Genomic DNA, 22476 nt, shown 5'->3' with positions numbered 1-22476 from the left:
TTAAGGGATTCTGTTATTGCTTGGTAAACCCACTAGCAATCCAAGAGGAGTAAAACACTTCAACCAAGGGTATGACATTGGGAATTATATGACATATACAGAAGGTCACTTCTAAACATACCACCAGCTTTCCAACTTTTAGTCTTAAACAATATGTACATCATCTTACTGCCTTCTAAGGAAAGAAAATTACTTGTTATAGACTGTTGAGATTTTATTCCAGTAGAAAAGTGGAGGCTTTCTCCCCCTCCCCTCGCTTTTGCTGTAAAAGTCAAGTCTGGTTCATTAAATCAACTGTGAAGTCTTTAGTTACTAGGCTTAAACAAGGGTTTAGAAGCTCAGGTTGAATAAGCGACTTTCTAAACTTTGTTTGGCAAATTAATCTTAGTACTAGAATCTGGAATTCTCTAGGTTTCTCTAGGTCTTACCCATCATTCATATCTATAGATGGACTTTTAATTCTTTTTTTTTTTTTTTTTTTGCCAGTCCTGGGGCTTGGACTCAGGGCCTGAGCACTGTCCCTGGATTCTTTTTGCTCAAGGCTAGCGCTCTGCCACTTGAGCCACAGCGCCACTTCTGGCCATTTTCTGTATATGTGGTGCTGGGGAATCGAACCCAGGGCCTCATGTATACAAGGCAAGCACTCTTGCCACTAGGCCATATACCCAGCCGGACTTTTAATTCTTTATTCTAATATAATAACCTATTTATCCTTACTTTTTTCTCAGTATATGTTCTGTTTTACATGACATTAACTTCCTTTTTTACGAACTGCCACAGTTGAATTTAGTTAAGATAAGCACAATAAAACTCCAAATAACATTTCCCTCTTGTGTTACAACATTAAATTGAATGTTTTATTCATAACACAGCTTCTATTTGAAAGTATAATTACTATAACCTCAAAGATAAAAATGACTTGAAAGGTATTCTCACATTTATTATTAACTGATATAGATAATTTGTTTAAAGGAAATACAACCAAAAAAATCAGTACTATTCTCAGGAATTTATCTCTATGTTCCCAAATGAATTTGGACCAAAGAATGTAACTAATTTAAAACTGTAGCTACTGTATCTGATATTACTAGGTATCCTTTATTTTTGGTTTTACATATAATACATTTGCTTTTCAAATCCAATAGTTGACTAATCATAGCATCGTTCAGATATTACAAAAAATGTGGAACAATAGGTATCTATTTAACATAAATTGAGTGACAGAGACTTTAAAAGCAAAGGTTAAGAGATCTGGTTGGTCACACTCTAAAGATGCTAAATTCAGAGTACAGCTGGAGGCCAGGCCTGTGAAGTTGCACTGCAAACCTGTGCTTCTGCTTTACATCTTTGATAACATGCTTGCCATCTACAGTTCCTGTGGTGTTTGAACTGTTTGACTTAGGTGTGAATAAAAAAAGGATAAGATCTTGGGCCTGGGAATGTGGCTGAGTGGTAGAGTGCTTGCCTAGCATGCATGAAGCCCTTGGTTCAATTCTTCAGCACCACATAAACAGAAAAGGCCAGGAGTGGCGCTGTGGCTCAAGTGGTAGAGTGCTAGCCTTGAGCAAAAAGAAGCCAGGGACAGTGCCCAGGCCCTGAGTTCAAGCCTTAGGACTGGTTAAAAAGAAAAGAAAAGAAAAGGGTAAAATCTTAAATCATCCAACATATTCAATTTTTGATTTGGTAGTTCATTAACTACCTTCTAAGCATTATTCTGGGTCAAGACTGAGAAGGCAGAAATGGAGAATAAAGTCCCCTGTGAGGGGCACAACTTTCTCAACTTATTGCAACTTCCCATATTGTTACTGATTTTCTTTATACTAACAAACTTAAAGAGTTACTAGAAGAAAGCAAAATTTTATATTTGAAGCTGTTCCATGTACTTAACTTCATCATTTGTCCATTCATGAATACATTCAGCAAGTATGAACACTAACCATGTGCTAAGAACTTTTGAGTTGTTGAGAATATGGTAATAACTTACATGAAATGCCTGTCTACACATTAATTTTGCACACATGGATTATATGTCAGTAAATACTTGTAATGCTGAAATGTAAAATTCCATTTAGAAATGACAATCTAATAATAGCATATATTATTACTTAGTATTAATTCTATGGTTAAAACATTTAACAAAATCGAGTCAACAAGAAGACCAGTGAATTTTTCTCTTCATGTGTCATGTTAAATTTGCACTAAATACTTCTCACAGAGATCAGATATTCATAGAACTATGCTAGAGTAGAAAGAGAAATGGCTACAATACATTCTCTATATTCATATTTCTCATGCCATTTACACACCTTGGCTCTCCATTTCCCTAAAGAAGTCTTCAAAACAATACAAAACAAATATAAAAATTAGGAAAAAAAAGCCCTGAGGGATTAAGAAAGAGAATACAGATTTTTCTCTTGTAACTTCACAGAATGAAAAGAACTAATGAGGTCACACCTTCAACACACATAATAAATGTGTACAAATGTTGCTGTGGTTTTCTGCAGTGACAGTACATGTCATAACCTTCACTAAGAGAAGGTCTCAGAACACTGGGGGCTTCTGAAACAAGCTGTTGAACCTGGATAGTTCCCTAGGAGTCAGGTTTTCTCTGCAACACATTCAGCTGAACAAGATGCAATGGTGGGTGACCTGAATTCCTCCAACCTCTATTATTGCCCAGCTTTCTTATTATAACCACTTTTTCCATCCTGACAAGGTAGATGTAGTTCTGATGCCTGTTTGGGAGTACCTGGCTTTACCCAGTGGAAACACCTATTACCAAGCCATTCCAGCCATAACTTGTAATTTTACTCAGCAAAAGAACTTTCCTGGGCCAGGCACTGGTGGCTCATGCCTGTAATCCTAGCTACTCAGGAGGCTGAGAGCTGAGGATTAAGATTCAAAGCCAGCCCAGGCAGGAAAGTCCATGAGATTCTTATCTCCAACGAACCATCAGAAAACCGTAAGTGGTACTGTGGCTCAAGTGGTAGAGCACTAGCCTTGAGCTGAAGAGCTCAGGGACAGCATCCCTGAGTTCAAGACCCACAACTTCCCCCCCCCCCCAAAAAAAAAATTCCTGCTAGCTACAAGCTGAACAATTTCTTTCCTTACTCCCCTCATGTATTTTAGGCACTCCCAGATATGACTAACAAAACTAAAGTGGAAGAGGTTTAAAAATTATCTGGCATCTGTTTGAACTGAATCACTAAACTGAATTCCAATTACTCGGGAAATTATTGTCCTTTTGGAAAGAATACATCCAAACTTCATGCATGTCACCACCTACTAGGAAACAGCAGAGGCAGATCTGAATTTGTCAGAGGGAAGAGCACCAGCCTGAATTCTTGACGAATGTACATTTACATTTTGGGCCTTGGCAGAATTAATCAGCATCCATAATCCATTTTGGTAAGTCCGCTTTTGCTTATTTTTCATACAACAAGACACACAAAAGCCCAGAATGCAAGAACCAAACGTGCAGTAGATGGCTAAAGAATCCTGACAGGATTTTCATGAAGCTTGCCTGTTATCTTGTTTCCCCGGTGATCAATGACAGAGATTGGTAAAATGTATCATGTGAGCAGGGCCACAGTCTGGTTATACAAGAAAAATATGTCTCTAATTAAGACATCAGATTTATCTGAGAACCCAACCTTCCTGCCAATAACCCTTGAGCTCCAAATATCCATCAATTGAATCTGTGTGTGTGTGAAATGCTGGGATAAGCCAGATTCTATTCAAGTGATAATCTGTGCACTGGCTACAGGGGAACTTACATCAGGGAGAATCAAAGGATATCTACTTATTGGTTAAGCATACTTAATTAAAGCTCAGTTCTTGGACTAAGCAGCAGCAAATACTGGAATCTCAGCCCAGATTTCTCAAGTGAGCCATGTGCTTGCATATAAACAATCGAAATGTTGTTTTGTCCCTTTTTAGTAGCCTTCTGAATGCTTGTGTTACTGGCCTTAAAGAAAAAAAAAATCCATCAAATTCCAGCTTTTACAATGCTGTTGGAATTTAATGAAGCAGTCCCAGGAAAGCCTACAGAACCTAAATGGTCACCTGCATGTAAATTATTTGGCACTGTCCTTATAGAAATTAAGTCATGATTTCTAGTAATATGCTTAAGACATTACTGAAAAAAATAATATCCCACAAAACAAGATAAAGTAAGATTTAACATTTTTTTTGTTTTGTTTTTGTTTTTTGGGCCAGTCCTGGGCCTTGGACTCAGGGCCTGAGCACTGTCCCTGGCTTCTTCACGCTCAAGGCTAGCACTCTGCCACTTGAGCCACAGCGCCGCTTCTGGCCGTTTTCTGTATATGTGGTGCTGGGGAATCGAACCTAGGGCCTCGTGTATCCGAGGCAGGCACTCTTGCCACTAGGCTATATCCCCAGCCCCAAGATTTAACATTTAAAGAAGAAAAATAGTTTATATGTTTCCAAGTTTAAACTAATTTCTACTTAAGTACAACCATACAAGCAATCATGAATTCCAACTGTAAAACCTAATGTTTCTTATTTATAAAATACGGATCAAGTTTTTTTTTTTTTTTTTTTTTTTTTTTTTGCCAGTCCTGGTCCTTGGACTCAGGGCCTGAGCACCTTCCCTGGCTTCTTCCCGCTCAAGGCTAGCACTCTGCCACCTGAGCCACAGCGCCCCTTCTGGCCGTGGTGCTGGGGAATTGAACTGAGAGCTTCATGTGTAGGAGGCAAGCACTCTTGCCACTAGGCCATATTCCCAGCACCGGATCAAGTTTAAATTGTGACTATTCCATTAGGTGACTATTCAGAAATTCATCACCCAAAGCCGGGCAACAGCAACCCTAGGTTCAAGGCCATCCTGGGCAGCAAGTTTACAAGACTCCTTCTCATCCTTTAGTTAGGTGCAGTGACACATACTTTCATCCCAAACTACACGGGAAGCTGAGATCGGGAGGATTATAGTTCTCAGATTAATTTTGGACCAGTTATTTTCAGCATTTAATCTTGGACCAGTTATTTTCATAGTGCAAGGGAATTTACTCAACCCACAAACTGTGGGAGAATATAAGTATAGCTGAAGTACTCTGGGTACATGTACGAAAATAGATCGATAAAGCCTATGGAAATTTCTTTAGAAGGGAGAGATAGATAGATAGATAGATAGATAGATAGAGAGAGAGAGAGAGAGAGAGAGAAGGGAGAGTGATAGAAAATGAATTTGATCTGGGTAAATTGTAAATTTAAGTTAAATTAAAAAAATTTTTTTTTTTGCCAGTCCTGGGGTTTGAACACAGGGCCTGGGCATTGTCCCTGAGCTTCTTTTTGTTCAAGGCTAGCACTACCACTTGAACCACAGCGCCACTTTTGGCCTTTTCTGTTTATGTGGTGCAGAAGAATCGAACCCAGGGCTTCATGCATGCTAGGCAAGCACTCTACCGTTAAGCCACCTTCCCAGTCCCTTTAATTTAATTTTAAATTAATTTAAATTTAAATTGTAAAATGTAAAACAAAACTGCCCTGCACAACTAATAGATTCTAATAAAAATTTAAGAATTAGGAAAAAGCATATAAATTTAAGTTAGTCAACATAGTGGAAAAAGTGTCTAAAAATACACATGATAAGTCAGTGTGACAAGAACATATATGTCTGACATATAAATGATCAACACATGAGGAATTCTTAAATCAGCTAGTGTAAAAAACACAGAAGTAGATGTGAGTTGCAGATCTACTACAACTAGCATGCCATGGTTTTTTCATTTTTTACTTTCTATCCAATTTCCAAATGTTTCAACTATTAAGATAATCCCACGCATCATTGCAAGTTGTAATGGTGAGAAAGGACAAAATTAAAACACTTTGAGCAAGAATCTACAGTATTTAGAGGCATATAGCTTCAACAGTTCTAAGTGTTTTGAACTAAAGCAAGATTACTCAAAGTTGTTCAAACAAGGCATGAATTATCTAGTGAAAGTGTCTATTTTACTGCCCTCTATGCTACTCTGAACACAAATGTGATTGATAAACTGTAAGTGTGGAGATGGGGGGCTTGGTATTATATAGAAATTCCTATAATTCTGAAAATTGTTTCAAGATACTTTGACTCTTTGTGTCATGCATGAAACCAACAGAAATAATTCTATAGGTAATTCATAAAATGGACAAATACATTATTTGACTATGCCTTCACCCACAGTTATTGAGCTTATTAAATTAACTAAGTAAAATATCCAGTTTGCAGTTCACTTTACAATATAGGGACAAATTATAATATTTACAGAATTCAAAGAAAACTATCATAAGTCAATTGGAGTTGTATGCATTATACAGGTGTTTATATAGTGATTCGTGAATGAAGAGAGATATATAGGCCATGCATCCATACTTTCTGAATAAAATTCTCTGCAAACCAGGGAATTACTGTAAAAAGGATAACTCACACATGCACAGTGTATGTGTGTGTTATGCTGACATCCTATTGATTTAAATTTCAAATAATAAAAACTCATGTTTATCAAGCAGAGTGGAATTATTTGTATGCAATATTTTAAAGTATGGTTATTTTTTTTTTACACAGTTTGAACAACTGAGCTTTCCTTCCCTGTGGGGCAAGGGCAAATAGTTGTTTTATTTGTGGGAGAATTTTTGAGAGAATGGAGACAACAGCTGAGTTACTTACTGAAGCAGGAAGGCCAGGAGCTAGAGTTCAGGTAAAGAAAGTTTCATCCCCTCCACTTTGTGGGCTGGGAAATGGCCCAAAGTCTAGAATCTTGCTTGTTCCATGCCATTGTCTATCACACAGCATATTTGAGAAGAATACATAAAGCAACTCATGAGGATATCTTCAAAGAAACTGATCACATAAACAGTCCACAACACATACAGCTATGAGCTATGAAGTCGTAAGGCAGAATTATTAGTCTTGGTTTTAAATATTTGCAGAATGTTTCATACTAGGCTCCTCATAGCACACTAGGAATACAGATGTGTCTGTTCTAGAATGCAAACAAATTATTCTGTGCCCAGAAAGACTGAGTATCAAATTAGATGTTGTATGTGCAGTAAAGAGTAATATAAATGCTATGTAACAAATTTCAAACAGCGTTCATATAATGCTTTTTATTTTTATTATGTTTAAGTAGTTGTACAAAGGAGTTCCATTCAACAAAGCAGTTTGTGAATGCAATATATCTTTTATTGTTTTGTTTTGTGACCAGTCCTGGGCCTTAAACTCAGGGCCTGAGCACTGTCCCTGGCTTCTTTTTGCTCAAGGCTAGCACTCTACCACTTGAGCCACAGCGCCACTTCTGGCCATTTTCTAAATATGTGGTGCTGGGGAATCGAACCCAGGGCTTCATGTATACGAGGCGAGCACTCTTGCCACTAAGCCATATTCCCAGCCCCTGTATGCAATATATCTTGATCAATGCACCCATGTCATGATTCTCTCTCATCCCTCCCAACCCTTTCCCTCAGTGTTCTTAATTTTGTAGGATATGCATTGAATTTTATGACTGCATTATTCCCTCTTCCTCTCTGCATGGATCTAAAATGCTTTTTAAAATTCAAGAACAAGAGCAGGAAAAAAATTTAGCAATTAACGTTTCAGTCTATTAATCAACTGTGATGTACTTTCACCTTCATAGATCAATTTATTATCTTGTGTTTAATGAGAATTATGCAATGGCAACACAACCTCAAAGATTCCCACTCACTACGGTTTATAGTTTTTGATGTCCTCTTGTACAATCTGCCTATGCACACTCTACATCAGAGCTCCAGAAATAAAGGCACTATGTCTATTTGATTCAGCTAGGTTTGCAAGAAGATACTTCCTCTATGCTAGCCTTCACGTTGCGGCTCCCTGCCCCTCTCCCATGCCCCTCATCTGTAGAAAATATGTTCCAAGAGCCCTGGTGGATTCATAATAGAACAAACTCCAAACTCCATAATTTAATGCTCCCTGAGGTTAAAACCTATGCAGCTTGATGCATCATAGTGAAAGTAACATCCTTACTTTCCTTCTCCATAATTCCATTAATGATATTTACAATCTTTCTGTGGATTTTAGCTCTCTCAGTGTATAACTGCTTTTCTTACTAAAACAAGAATTTTCAGCTAATAACTTAAAAGAAAAATAAAACCCTCAGCTTTTCTTAGGTATACACAAAATGCCAATATCATGACTCCTGTGTTTTAGAGCAATTATGAAGCGCACTAAAGATTACTTGAACACAATTACTGCAACAGCAGTCTAATAAGTCACATTGCTACAAAGCAACCTCTGGGCAGACCGTAGATACAACCCAAATCCCCTGGACTAAGGAAAGATTCATATCTAAGATGGGCCAAGCAAGGTGGCAAAAATATCTCATTATGTTATGTCAAATAGCATACAATTTAAAAAACCATTGACTCGTTCATTTCTGGACTTTTCTGTTATATATTTAATGAGTTAATAATAGGACCATACTGTGTAGGAAAAAAGGAAAAGGTAGGGCCTAACTGGAAGCAACAGAAAGCAGGACTGGAAGAGGCTGATCTTGTCCCTGGCTCCTTCCTCTTTCTCTGCTTCTTTGGTGAACTCTCTCTGCAGTGACATTCTGCCTCACCACAGTGGGGCCACCCAGTGACCATGTTCTGAAAAAACACAAGCTCCATAAGTTATTTCTTCTCCCATAGGTCATTTCTCTTAGGTATTTTGTCACAGCCTTGCAAAGTGTCTAACATATTTTCCATGTGAGATTTTTCAATTTTGTTGGACCCAAGGTCACTGAAACCATGAAAAGTGAAATCTCAGATAAGGAAAGATGAGTGTATTTACATTTCACTTCCCTCTTCGTTTTTGTTTTTGTAGTTTATTACATTGTTTACTCTGATAATGCTCACGAAAATTCCTCCAGGAGACAAATGTGACTCAGGCCCGCCGGGCTTGCCAGATCTAGGTAATTTTTAGAATTCTCAGGTAGAATGACAGATTGCATTTTCCAAGCATGGTCTTGTGTCATTCTCTATTTCTCCCTCTGTGTCTCTCTAAATCTCTCTGTCTGTCTTTCTGCATCTGTCTGTCTGTCTGTCTCTCTCTCTCTCACACACACACACAGACATCTTCTTCCATATTCCTAAAATATGATTTAGGAAAATCTCCAGTGACATGTGAGATGTATTTTAGTAAACCAGGGTGGACCTTTATAGCTGTGTCTGTCAACACAGATGCAGTCCTGGTGCACATATTCCCATGTTATGATAAGAGCCCATTTTCCTCTGCTTGGTTCACCCTGACCACAGCTTTTTTGCTGTCGCCATTCATCTACCACGAGGTAAGAAAGCACAGGATATATAAAAACAGCCTGTATGAATGTGGACACAGACTCCACATGTGGCCATTTCAGTGTAGACATTTTATCCACTAGCCACAGAGGTGTGGACATTCTAATCAATTGACACAGAGGTGTGGAGCGTGTAATCCATACAGCAGGGTGGACATTACCAAGCCACAGCAGTAGCAGGTCTCCACGGCCATATCTGTGAGACAATGATTCTATAGGTAATTTCAATTCCTAACATTTGAGTTTTTCAAAACTCAAAGAAACAATAGGTAATTAGTGCTCTTTTCAATCCACTGAGCTTCAGATGATTTGTCATGGTAATAGATAACCAATATAGATCTGGCAGGCAGCTAAGACTTTGGAATATCAATTGATAATTACCCTTCAAGCAATCTCAGATTCTGCAGGCTCTTTGAGAAATTTTTATTGGCAGAAAATAATGACTCTATAACTGTATTTCTCTGATGGGACTTAAAACACTTCTTGGTATTATCATTGCTATTTTGTTCTTAAACTTTTGTTTTTGTTTTGTTTCTTTGTCGGTCATAGGGTTTGAACTCAGGGCTTAGGCACTGTCCCTGACCTTTTTGTGCTCAAGGCTAGTGCTCTACCATCTGAGCCACAGTGTCAATTCCGGTTTTCTGGTGGTTAATTGGAGGTAAGAATCTCACAGACTTTCTTGCCCAGGATGGCTTTGAACCACAGTCCTCAGATCTCAGCCTCTAGAGTCACCAGGATTACAGGTGTGACCCACCAGCACCCAGCTGTCATTTTTGTTTTTAATAAAATCTTTTTTTTTTTTGTGCCAGTCCTGGGCCTTGGACTCAGGGCCTGAGCACTGTCCCTGGCTTCTTCCCGCTCAAGGCTAGCACTCTGCCACTTGAGCCACAGCGCCGCTTCTGGCCGTTTTCCGTATATGTGGTGCTGGGGAATCGAACCTAGGGCCTCCTGTATCCGAGGCAGGCACTCTTGCCACTAGGCCATATCCCCAGCCCTTTAATAAAATCTTGTTTAAAAGAAGATACATGGTACTGTAATTCTCATACCTTTATACCTCATACTGTCCCATAGTGAGAGCTTGATTTAATTATTGAGGTTTAAATTTCTCTATTTAAATCTCAGTTCCATTAAAGTAATTTGATTCAGACATTTGTTCCCCTGAAGCAGTCTTCTATTATTTGGGTTATTCTTTGTTGTTGTTGTTGTTGTTTGCCAATACTGGCATTTGAACTCAGGGCCTCATTTTCTCACTTGGTGTTCTCACTCAGCTGGCTCTCTATCACTTGAGCCTTGCTTCTGGTTCTGGGTTTTGGGGTTTTTGTTTTCTGCTGGTTAATTGGAGTTAAGAATCACATAGATGTTTCTGCTCCGGCTAACTTTGAACTGAGGGCCTCAAATCTCAACCTCCTGTGGCTATTGGCTAGGACTACAGGCAGGAGCCACCAGTGCCAGGCTGAAACAGTTTTATTTACTCTGTGTTCATCTTTGAAGAATCTGGCTTTCAACCCCCTGTCAACCATATGGTTCATTTTAAGTCCTCACTGCTAAGTTACCACCAACAAACATGTCCACAAAGCCTTCCTACAACATGCCAATTACAAGAGCACTCTATCTGATAAATAACACATCTCTGATGCCTACATAAGTTAATATCTGCTCAAGGCTAGCATTTATTTACCTTCTTATCTCTACTTCAGTTTTCCCACCTATGAAAGGCAGATAACTATAATCCATTCCTAAAATTGCTAAAAACAGCACTTTCTAAGTTGAAGCATGGGGATTATGTATTATTATTAATCTGTTTACAGCTTATCTTCACCATTGTATCCACTCTCTTTCAGAGGTTATTCCTCTTATAATATGTTCAGCCAATCACTTAATACTATGTGTATTATATGCAGCTAGAAGAACATGACATTAAGCTTACAGATAATTTATTTGAAGGACAAAAAGGATATATTATAGATAGTAAATACAAGGCCCAAAATGTTCAATGCCCAAGACTAGCAAAAAAACTTAAAAAATAAAAAAGAGGAGGAAGATTTTAAAATTCAAGGCTGGACTACAATCTGAAACACACTCATTCAAGGGGAAAAATACCTAATCTTCTAATGTCCTATGCAGAATTTATTAATTGTGACAAAATGCATGCAAACTTCAGAAGCCAAGTCATGACAGTTTCCCAAGAACAATAAGCAGTTTTAGCAATTAGTAGTAGAGTGAGTATTCTTTTCCTCACGAAAATGAGAGCCTTTTCTCCGAGCTACTGAAGGAAAAATAGTAAAGTAATTTTGTCAATCTCTTGGCACCCCAAAAGATAGAGATTTGTGATAATTTTACTGTCAAGGTCAAGTAAAGATTTGTATTTGAGAATAGCATAACGGAAAGCTTCAGAAACCTGAAAGTGATGAGGTACAGAACATTAAAAGCTGATAATGTAATGCTTGCTTTGTGACAAACTAAATCCCCATTTGAATACTTCTATTAGTATCAGAAAGATATGGAAGAATTTAAAAACAATTTTATGGTTATGTGAACATCGGAGCATATGAAAGACTCACAGGGGAAAAATAACAGAGATGATTCAACTCAAAAACCAAAGATACATAATTTGTCTCCAAGAAAATGGCAATCTAAAGAGTGAAAGGCATATAATTCAGTAGTTTTCATATTTCAACTCATTTGTAGCAATACTATATAAGATAGTATTCCAACACATCATATCTAAACCTTAAAGTTCTATAAAAGAACAAGAGTTTCTAATAAAATATGTATTTAGATATGAGATTAATCCTTTTGACTTGAGAAAAAGCTCTATGGATACCTATGTTAATATTGCATCATGTGTTATAGTGAATAAATAAATGTCTACAAAGAGAAATATGGCTAATTTACTCAGTGCAATAGTAAATTATTTATAAAGAATGATAGTGGCAAAACATTTCTAAGGTAGAACATATAATGAGGTTACAAGACAGTAATAGCACATATATAATAGGATAACAGAGCCATAGTTGAACAAGTGTAGGAAAGGCAATAAGAACTAGAGGGAATGCATGCAAAGTTCTTTGGATTTCAGAAGCTGATATTGTTTTTTTTTTTCACACTTTTGTTTTTTCCCCCCAAATACCTTCTTATATAATGAGCACTTTAAAATTAATTATGTCCTTTTACCTTCCTCTCTCTTTGCTTCATCTTTTTATTCCATTTCTTTTTCTCATTTTTATTAATTCAGAGTTTGATCTCTGAAATCCAAAAGAACTGAATTTTGATCATTTTCAGCCAGTTTCTAACAGTGCAACCTTATAAAAGTAACATCATTGATTTCTAAACTGATGGGCATTAGCATAACAATAGGATTTCCATTTCTAATTGAGTTAATGAAAACAGACTCTGGCTGGGAATATGCCCTAGTGGTAAAGTCCTCCTCTTGTATACATGAAGCCCTGGGTTTCATTCCTCAGCACCACATATATAGAAAAAGCCAGAAGTGGCGCTGTGGCTCAAGAGGCAGAGTGCTAGCCTTGAGCAAAAAGAAGCCAGGGACAGTGCCCAGGCCCTGAGTTCAAGCCCCAGGACTGGCAAGAAAAACAAAAAACAAAAAAAGAAAACAGACTCTCATATGCCTTACCAACATATGGCTGACCTGTTGTATTTTTTTTTTTTTTGCCTTCTTTTGGAAATGATCAGTAACAGGCAAAGGGTACATCAAACATTGCCTAACTGCAGCAAACATTTGTCAGTCCTTTCCTGTTGCCTTGACTTGCACAGAAAGATTTCCAGAAATTCCAGGAAGCAGTCCTTGTGATGAAATGGTATGTCCCCAAACAATCAGAAACATGTCCACATTTCAATAACAAGAAAACTTTGCAACTAGGATTTATCTTGACGAAAACATTGTCAGCCTTACCTATTTCCTCAGAATGGAACTAACATGGCTGCCAATCAAGTAGCAGGATGATGGGGCATCAAGGCTCTCCTTGGCCCCTCTCCAGTTTATATTTCAGAGTTCATAGTTTTTAACTGACCGGGACATCACACAGCAGTGATGTCTCAATATGAACACCAAAAGGTCTTTTGTAAAGGAACATTTGGGAGAAAATTTAAAATATCTACTTGCTTGGATTTGTTTGTTAAAAATTCCAGGCATATCCTTGGGACACATTTTGCTTTTATTTTACCTCATGTGAACTTGGGGAGACCATGGAACGTTTCAATTCTTTTTAAACCATTTCCTACAACCCATCCAGGCATTACAAAATATTCTCTCTAGAATCTGGAACCAACCCAGATGCCCCTCAGTAGACGAATGGATCAGGAAAATGTGGTACACTTACACAATGGAATATTATGCCTCTATCAGAAAGAATGACATTGCCCCATTTGTAAGGAAATGGAAGGACTTGGAAAAAATTATACTAAGTGAAGTGAGCCAGACCCAAAGAAACATGGACTCTATGGTCTTCCTTATTGGGAATAATTAGTACAGGTTTAGGCAACTCATAGCAGAGGATCACAAGAGTCCAATAGCTATACCCCTTTGAACAAATAAGATGATGCTAAGTGAAATGAAATCCATGTTATAGAAACGATTGTTATATCACAGTTGTAACTACTTTCAACATGCCATATGTAACTGTAGCCTCTATTATTGTTGATGTTCTTGTATCACCTTCCTGTGGTTGTACCTACACTATCTCTGTAATCTTATCTGAGTATATTGGAAACCGTGTATACTGGTATTAGAACTAGGAAATTGAAAGGGAATACCAAAATTGAGAGACACAGGGTAAAAAAAGACAAACAACTACAAAAGCAATACTTGCAAAACTGTTTGGTGTAAGTGAACTGAACACCTCATGGGGGGAAAGGGAAAGGGGGAGGAGGGAGGGGGTATGAGGGACGAGGTAACAAACAGTACAAGTAATATATCCAATGCCTAACGTAGGAAACTAACCTCTCTGTACATCAGTTTGATAATAAAAATTTGAAAAAAAACAAAAACAAAACAACAAAACATTCTCTCTATATAGGAAAAATAATCACCTAAAAACAATGCTTGTATTAATCCAGGTTATCCAGAGAGACAAAACCATTAAGATTTTTACCCAGCATAGTATAAGGTTCTGGCTGTTCTGGACTCAGGTCTAGTCAGAGTCCTAAAGCATGAGAACTAGGAGAATAATAGTGTCAAGTTCCAGGATGGTGTCAATTGTATCAAGATAATAATGTCAGGATCAGGAGGCTTACAGTGCTGTTTCCATTAGAACCTGAAGCTGATGGAGACTCCAGCCTAACAATCAGGCCGGGTTCCCACTCACTCACCTGTGCTCAGCCTCTGCTCTGTTCTAGACTTCTACCTAGTGGATGAATGCCTTCTACACGGGCATAGGAAGGTGATTCATGAAGCCTGATAATTCACATGTGACATCTTATCCACAGAGCCCTCACAGACACACTCGGAGCAATGTTTGGCTATTTGGACCTTTCTTGGCCCAGATAACTGAAATGGACACATTCAACTTACCATCACAGTGCTACATTTAGGGGCTACTGGATTTTCACTAATGAAATTCTGTGTCAAGTGAGGAACTTCTTTAGGATGCAGTTAACAGATAAGAGGTGCACAATCGGTAACTAAGTATCACATAGTTTGATTTTCATTTATTCACTGATGAAAGTGGAACAAGAGATAATGCAGATGGTTGTTTCTTTCCCAAGGCACACACGCGCATGCGCGCACGCACACACACACACACACACACACACACACACACACACAAAAGCAAAAAAAAAATAGACTAGTAGGATTACATCATACTAAAAGGCTCGGTGGAAAAAGGCAACAATCATAAATATGTTATTCTAAAACGAAAACATGGGCAAAACACAAATATTACATGCTTAAATCCCAATCAAGTTTACATTCCAAGCTTCCCTTCTCCTAAAAAAGCATGTGAACTTTCATCCCTTTCTGATAAACATACATCAAAAATGCAGAAAATAGAAGACAATGAGATGCTGCTGCTAAGTGGATGGTTTATAGATTTGAAACAAAAGCAAAAAGGTTTTAAACATGTGGAAGCCACTTGACTGGCTCAGTCAGTAGAGCATGAGGCCCTTAAAATATGCTGCAATTATACAAGCGCTCTGATTTTGCTTGGGTAATCTGAAGCAAAATCGTAAGCTTGAAAATGGAAAACAGTAAATAAAGCAGAAAGTGGAAAAACAAGAATATGTGAATCAATCAAAAATAGCTACAGAAAGTAAAAACAGCAATAGTAAACAATGAGCCTAATGCTTATAGCAAAAACAAAAAAAAAAGAAACTGCTAGTAGCCATGTACATGCTGAACATGAATCCCGGGATCTACGTGTGTGATGCACGTCCCAGTAACCATGTGGATATGGCATGCAAATCTAGTATGATTTGATGTACATTTCTATGAAAAAAAGCCCATAGTATAATATTCATATTTTATGTAAGAAAACAGATTATCTCTGTCTGCATGACATGGCTAATAAGTGAATTTAGACTCATTAGACTCATTGTTGTTGTTGGTTGTGGGACTTGAATTCAGGGCCCGGGCTCTGTCCCTGAGCTCTTTTGCTCAAGGCTAGTGTGCTACCACTTTGAGCCATAGCTCCACTTCCAGTTTCTGGGTAGTTCATTGGAGATGAGGGTCTCATGCCTGGGTTGGCTTCGAACTCTGATCTTCAGATCTCAGGCTCCTGAGTAGGTGGGATTACAGGTGTGAGCCACCAGCACCTGACCAAAGCCTATGTCTTAATGTATTATATTGCTGTAGCAGTTGTTAAAGTAGCTCAACCACTGTAAACACACACACACACACACACACACACACACACACACACACACACAGATAGAGACAGAGAGAGAGAGAGAGAGAGAGAGAGAGAGAGAGTTCTGGAAGCCTGCTCTGTGGCTGCTGTTACCAACAGTACCTCAGAAAATAGAGACAAGCCAGTAGCTCTATCCAAGCCCTAAGTCATAATGGCAACCACTTGGGTCTTCTAAGAACTTGCTCTTGAAGTCACAAACACCAAGTTCACAATTGTCTGAATGCTATGTTGGTAGGACTATGGGAAGAGCCTGAGGCCTTGGGACCACATGCAGGAAGAAGACTTTGCTAAGCCCCAAGACTCCTGCTATGATTCTCAGCACCTGTGTGAAAATGTCTGAGATCTTTCAGATAAACCAGCTGATTACCTTAGTTCAAATGACCCAGGCTCAGCTCACATGGGAACGAAATTGTCCACCCTCATTCATGATCGATAAATGTATGGTACATAATAAAACTGTTGGTACACCCATCAATTTTCGGAACAATGTTTTCTAGAGTAGTAGATCACCAGCTCTATCTCTCCCAAGGATGACTTTAAATGACTTAAATTCATCTAAGTGAGTTCTGATCCTCCTAATTCTATACTCGGTCTTTCATCCTTCTCTTCGCAAAGCATTCAGAACAGTTATGCCTTTTATGAGTGTGAATTAATTGCACACGATGTGCAGTTATCTCTACTGTATGCAGAATTAGGTTCCTCTAGGTGTGTGCTAGAACTAGTATAGCATTGTTATATAGTAGCTCTAGTTTTAGTTTTTCAAGGAACCTCCAAACATACTTCCATAATGATGACAATAATTTACATTACAATCAACAGAAGAGGGAGCCTTTTGCCTACATCCTTTGAGCATTTGTTGGTTGTCTGTGTGTGTGTGTGTATACACGTGCGTGCATTCTTAAATGCCATTCTAAGATGGAATTTTAGCATAGATTTGATTTGCACTTCCTTTGTTGCTAGCTGTTGAGCATGTCTTCATGTTTTTATTGATCATTTATGCTACTTTTTTTTTGAAACTGTTTCCATCATTTCTGTATTCACAACCTTCTAGCGATTCTATCTCACTGACATTAATAATGAGGTCCATAAGGCCTTTATTAGTCCCACATGACATGGTCCTCTCTAATATTCTAAACTTGTATTTTACTAGTCTTTTTTCTGCCACTCCTCTGAGGCCATGTTGGTTTCACAGAAGATCCTAGAACACATAAGCACACTGCCACAGCATTTGCAAATGAATTTGATTTCTCTACTCCTTTTGTCCAGAAAAAAATCAAATTCCTTGTTTCTGACATGGCACACACCTTCTATCCATTCTTTGCTAAAGACCACCTTCCAAGAGAAGACTTCAAGGTCATTATGGATAACATCCTAACATTCCTAGCATATTCCATGGCCCTACATTATTCCATTCCCCCCAAACACTGAATGTTGCTATCTATAGTCTTCTTTTTGCTTGTCTTCGGTCTCATGCCATTTTGTGCAACTGTATTGGCATTATTCTGAAAGACTATGTATTTTTATTTGCCAGTCCTGAGGCTTGAATTCAAGGCCTGGGCATTGTCCCTAAGCTTCTTTTGCTTAGAGTGGTAGCACTCTACCACTTGAGCCACAGTGCCACTTCCAGTTTTTTCTGTTTATGTGGTACTGAGGAATTGAACCCAGGGTTTCATGCATGCTGGCAGTCACTCTACCATGAAGCCACATTCCCAGGTCCTATCCTAGTGTATTTTAAAGGACTGTGCTTTGAATTTGTTTCCTGATGGCATAGCTCTAGTCAAGTAAATAAAACATAAAAATGAGGACATAAAATAATATTTCCAAAAGGATTCAAGTCAAGTCAATCAACTTCAGTCGCTTCTGTGCCCTAAAACTCCCCCCCCACCCATCCACCCACAGACTATTCTGGCTGGCATAGAAAAGTGTCTGATGTCAACATTTCTTCCTACCCATTTTTAACTCTGACTCAGTGAGAGCCCAGATCAGCCTTCCCTTTGGGTTGTATCTACCTCACAGAAACTGCTAACAATAGAACTGTTTTGATTTAGGATGGAGACCCAGCAGGATGCTCAAAATGCCACAGGACGCACTGGTGCTGCCTGGAAAGGCCTGTTGGCAGGTATGACGTGAGACATATGGAAATGGCTAAATCCGGAAAATGTGGCAGATCCTGAAGCCAGCAGCGTCCCTTGCCTTGGAGGGTGAATATTAGTCTAGGGCCCAACACATTCCTGTCTCTCAGGTGCCTGCCGTCATGGTAACCAGCAAGGCTGGGTCCAGGATTCTCATTCAGCTGATTTACATTTGACTTTTTTTGATTCATTCCCGAGACAATGACATTTTGACAGAAGTGAAAACAAATTTAAAGCACCTACAAAGCCGTATTGCTCAGCAAAATTAATATTATGTCAATACTAATGTCATAAAAGGATGATTGTAAAGCATATCATAGTCATTGCTAATGTTTTTATTTCTTTCCTGAGAGATGATATAAAATGTTTTGGCTTCCACATACAACAATTTGTGTCTGAAATTGTGATGTGGGGAACAATCTTGGGAAGCAGCTGTCCTGAGAAAACTCAGAAAAATGAGAATTGTTCTCCAAAATTTCTCAATATGGAGAGAGACATTCTGAGTATTGAGACCTTTTACATCAATATTTCTTGAATAAGATATCCTTAAAGGAAGAAATGTTATAGATACAACGTGGAAATCAGTATAATAAGGAAATACTTTTCAACTGAGAAAAGTATATAGGTCTCAACTATACAACCTCTACATGTGAAGGCAGTGAACCTTAATCCACACAAGGAGACAGTTCTTCTATTTCTGTAAAATACTGCTTAAAACAGATGATAGGACACATGGTATCTTTATTATTAACATCACAATCACATACATGTAGACATGTCAAACCTTGTTATCCTTAATATGCGATGGAGCTCTTTTTTTCTTGGGATGAGTGATCAGATGGGACTACCTTAGCTGCTCAAGACATTTCTAGGGAGAGGTGCCAGGCTCAGCTAGGTGACACAAAGTTCCCCTGGGCAGCGTCACTAGTAGTTTCTGTCCTCTGTGGTATTAACCATGTTTCAGTTTCTCAGTGATTTACAAATGTTTTTACATCACTTTAGAAAGCAACGCCTGTTGGATAAAGGAGGGAATATCTAACATACTCTAGTTTAAAAGGAAAAGAAGATCGATTAGTACATGAGTACTAATAAATCTCTACAGGATTTATTGCATATATAAACTTTATGCAGTTAAAGAAAATTCATTGAGCTGAGAATGTGGCTTAGCAGTAGAGTGCTTGCCTGGCATGCATGAAGCCCTGGGTTCAATTCCTCAGTATCACATACACAGAAAAAACTGGAAATGGTGCTGTGGCTCAAGTTGGTAGAGTGCTACCCTTGCGCAAGAGAAACTCAGGGACAGTGCCCAAGCCCTGAGTTCAGGCTTCAGGAATGGCAAGAAAAAGAAAATCATTAATACTCCTTTATCACAACCAGGAGGAGAGACAGAATCCAACCAGAATAACAGTGTGTGGACCCCAAGCCCCAAGCCTACAGAATGCCTGAGAACTGGGATAGGAGTGGTCTGGCTAGGGGATGACAAGCAAAGGAGAATGAGCTCTGAAATAAGTTAGAAAGACACGCGGGAAGCGAGTACCACCTCCAAGTCTGCATTTATCAGAATGTCATTGAAAGATGCACCTTAGTTGGCACAGGTGTTTGTGGAGGATTTGGGGAGGAATGTATGCTTGATACCCTAGGCAGGTGATGTGCACACCAACAACAGGAGGCCTCTCCTTTTATGATCCACATTCCAAAGTCCATCTTCTTATTACAGGAATGAAAAGACATGATTCTAATACCAGATTGCCCTGTTCTTTTTTTTTTTTTTGATGTTTGCTTCTGCTGTTAGAAACCAACCACCTGTAATATACATTTCTCCTTCCCTTCAAAATGTCATATGCTTCATGCAAGGCTGATTCTGAGAGTTAAAAAAAATAGTCATATTGCATCCTATGACCAAGATGTGGATACAGATATAATTGCATGGGACATGGTTCTTTTCTAAAATGAAAAGAAATATAAAATAAACTCTCACAGAGAGGTTCTGTTACACAGAACTTTTCATTTTGGCATTTCAGGTAAGGAGCTACTTACTGTCAAGCTAATGTGAATTTCTACTGTCACAACCTTTCTATTTATCATATCTGTCTTATAAACAAACATATATTAACAAGCTGTTATGTAGTACACTGGATGATATTACTTAGTATTTAAATGCACTTTCTAGGATCACAAAAAGTTATCAGCCAATCCTGACTACTTTGTTCATAATACCATCTCTTCAGAGGCAGGTGCAAATCATTCTCTCACTTTTCCAGTTGAGAATTTAACACAAATTCAGTCTAAATTAGTGACAAAAATCAGGACAGGTTTTTTTTTGTTTGTTTGTTATGTTTTGGTCATGGAGCTTGAACTCTGGGCCCGGGTGCTGTCTCTGAGCTCTTCAGCCACTAGTATCCATCCCTATTGTAATTTCTAAGCCACAGCAGCCTCCTATGTTACATATCTGAAAGAGATTGCATCTTATTACAGCAGACTAACATGAAGAATGCAGATTGTCACATGTTTTCTCTTGTGTTATTACAACAGTTGAAAATTGTCATCCTAACTACTCAGTATGCTGAGCTCTGAGGATTGGGGTTCAAAGCCAGTCCAGGGAGGAAAGTCCATGGGACTTTTTATCTCTAATTAACCACCAAAAAGCCTAAAGTGGAGCTGTGGCTCCAGTGGTAGAATGCCACTTTTGAGTGAAAAACCTAAGGGATTGCACTAAGGGACAGGCCCTACTTTCAAGCTCCAGTATTGGAACAAAAAAGGAAGGTGGGAAGAAGGAAGGAAGTGAAGAGAAAGGAAGAGAGGGAGGAAGGAAGGAATGAATAAAGAAGAGAAAAAAATGAAAGAAAAAGAAAAATCCAACAGCTCTCAGTGCACAGGGTTTTATGTAACAGGAAGCTAAATTCTAAGCAGTCCAGGAATGGTGCAACAAGTACAAGAAATCTGGAATAACTGTTCCACATTTCCTACAGTAAGGTGCTATCCTTAGTCCTACTCAACCTAGTGCATGACTTTCATTGTCCCAGTCTAAAGGTGATGCTTCTGTCAATGTTATAGTTCTTTTCTAGCAGTTGAAAAGGGAGAAAAAGAGGTAAGAGACAGGGTATATTCAAGTGATTTCATTCTGTTTAAAGCCCTTTGCAGAATCTGTACCTATAATTTTATGGAGATGGCACTATTCTAAAAGCAAGAGAGGCTGAGAGTGTGGTTATTTAACAGGCACATTGTACCTCGAAACCAAAATGGTATTTGATCCAAAGGGAGAGGGAGTACAGGACAATTAGGCAACCAATAGTGTCTGTCCTGCTTTGAAGTCCAGTTGTCTCAGTGTACAGACCTAACAAGATATAGTTTTGAGGGTCTCTGAAAAGGAGAAGCAGTTTATATTGATTCCTTCCTCAGACAACAATTGTAACCTCAAAGATATTGGAGCTAAAGCTTCCATATGTAACACCTCAAGCTGACACTTTGAAACAATGAATGGACATGCCTTTTCTTATCATTACCTAGTTAATTGTTATGAAAGAAAATTAATTAATTTATGACCTGGGACTTGAACTCAGGACCTCGGCACTGTCCCTGGCTTCTTTTTGCTCAAGGCTAGCATTCTACCACTTGAACCACAGCGCCACTTCTGGCTTTTTCCATATATGTGGTGCTGAGGAATGGAACCCAGGGCTTCATGCATATGAGGCAAGCACTCTACCACTAGGCCACATTCCAGCCCAAGAAAATTTATTATTTTTTTAAACAAATATGAAGTAAATCAGCCCAAAGCAATGAACTAGACTCTTTCTGCTTTGTATTTATTCATGAGGTCTGCATCAAGATGTCCAACATTGAATTATTTCTACCCTCATGCTACAAAGAACTGGGCACATCGGGCCTGAGAGGCTGGTCAGGTGAGTTATCTATTCTGAATGCAATCACATTTGCTTCTTGTAACTACAAGGCATAGCACACTGAGTGAGAAACGCTACGCATAAATTAGGAGTGATTCGTACAAAAAAAAAAAAACAAACCCTTGTTTTATCATTTAAGTAGCTAGACATGTTCATTAAAAATAGAACTACTTTTTCTTTTTCTGGTTATGGAGCTTGAACTCAGGGCCTGGACCCTGATCCTGAGCTTTCTTTGCTCTAGGCTAGTGCTCTACCACTTGAGCCA

General features: G+C 38.5%; 1 protein-coding gene and 1 long non-coding RNA gene across 2 annotated transcripts in view; one reads left to right on the top strand and one right to left on the bottom strand.

Moving 5' to 3' along the window:
• Nucleotides 1-22476, bottom strand: part of LOC125341793 (protein Largen-like) — a gene marked incomplete at its 3' end in the record, with an annotated part of 57211 nt that overhangs the window by 23053 nt on the left and 11682 nt on the right. The gene's annotated exons all lie outside the window — the stretch shown is intronic.
• Nucleotides 2509-22476, top strand: part of LOC125342140 — a 29557-nt gene continuing 9589 nt past the window's right edge. The window contains exons 1-2 of the long non-coding RNA XR_007209147.1: nucleotides 2509-2716; nucleotides 3130-3408. This is a non-coding gene — a long non-coding RNA (uncharacterized LOC125342140). The remainder of the gene's footprint in view (nucleotides 2717-3129; nucleotides 3409-22476) is intronic.

The sequence above is a fragment of the Perognathus longimembris genome, chromosome 25 (genome assembly GCF_023159225.1).
Source record: "Perognathus longimembris pacificus isolate PPM17 chromosome 25, ASM2315922v1, whole genome shotgun sequence".
In the NCBI taxonomy this organism is placed as follows: domain Eukaryota; kingdom Metazoa; phylum Chordata; class Mammalia; order Rodentia; family Heteromyidae; genus Perognathus; species Perognathus longimembris.
Note: the sequence above shows the minus strand (reverse complement) of the source record. Positions and strands in the feature narration are given on the sequence as shown.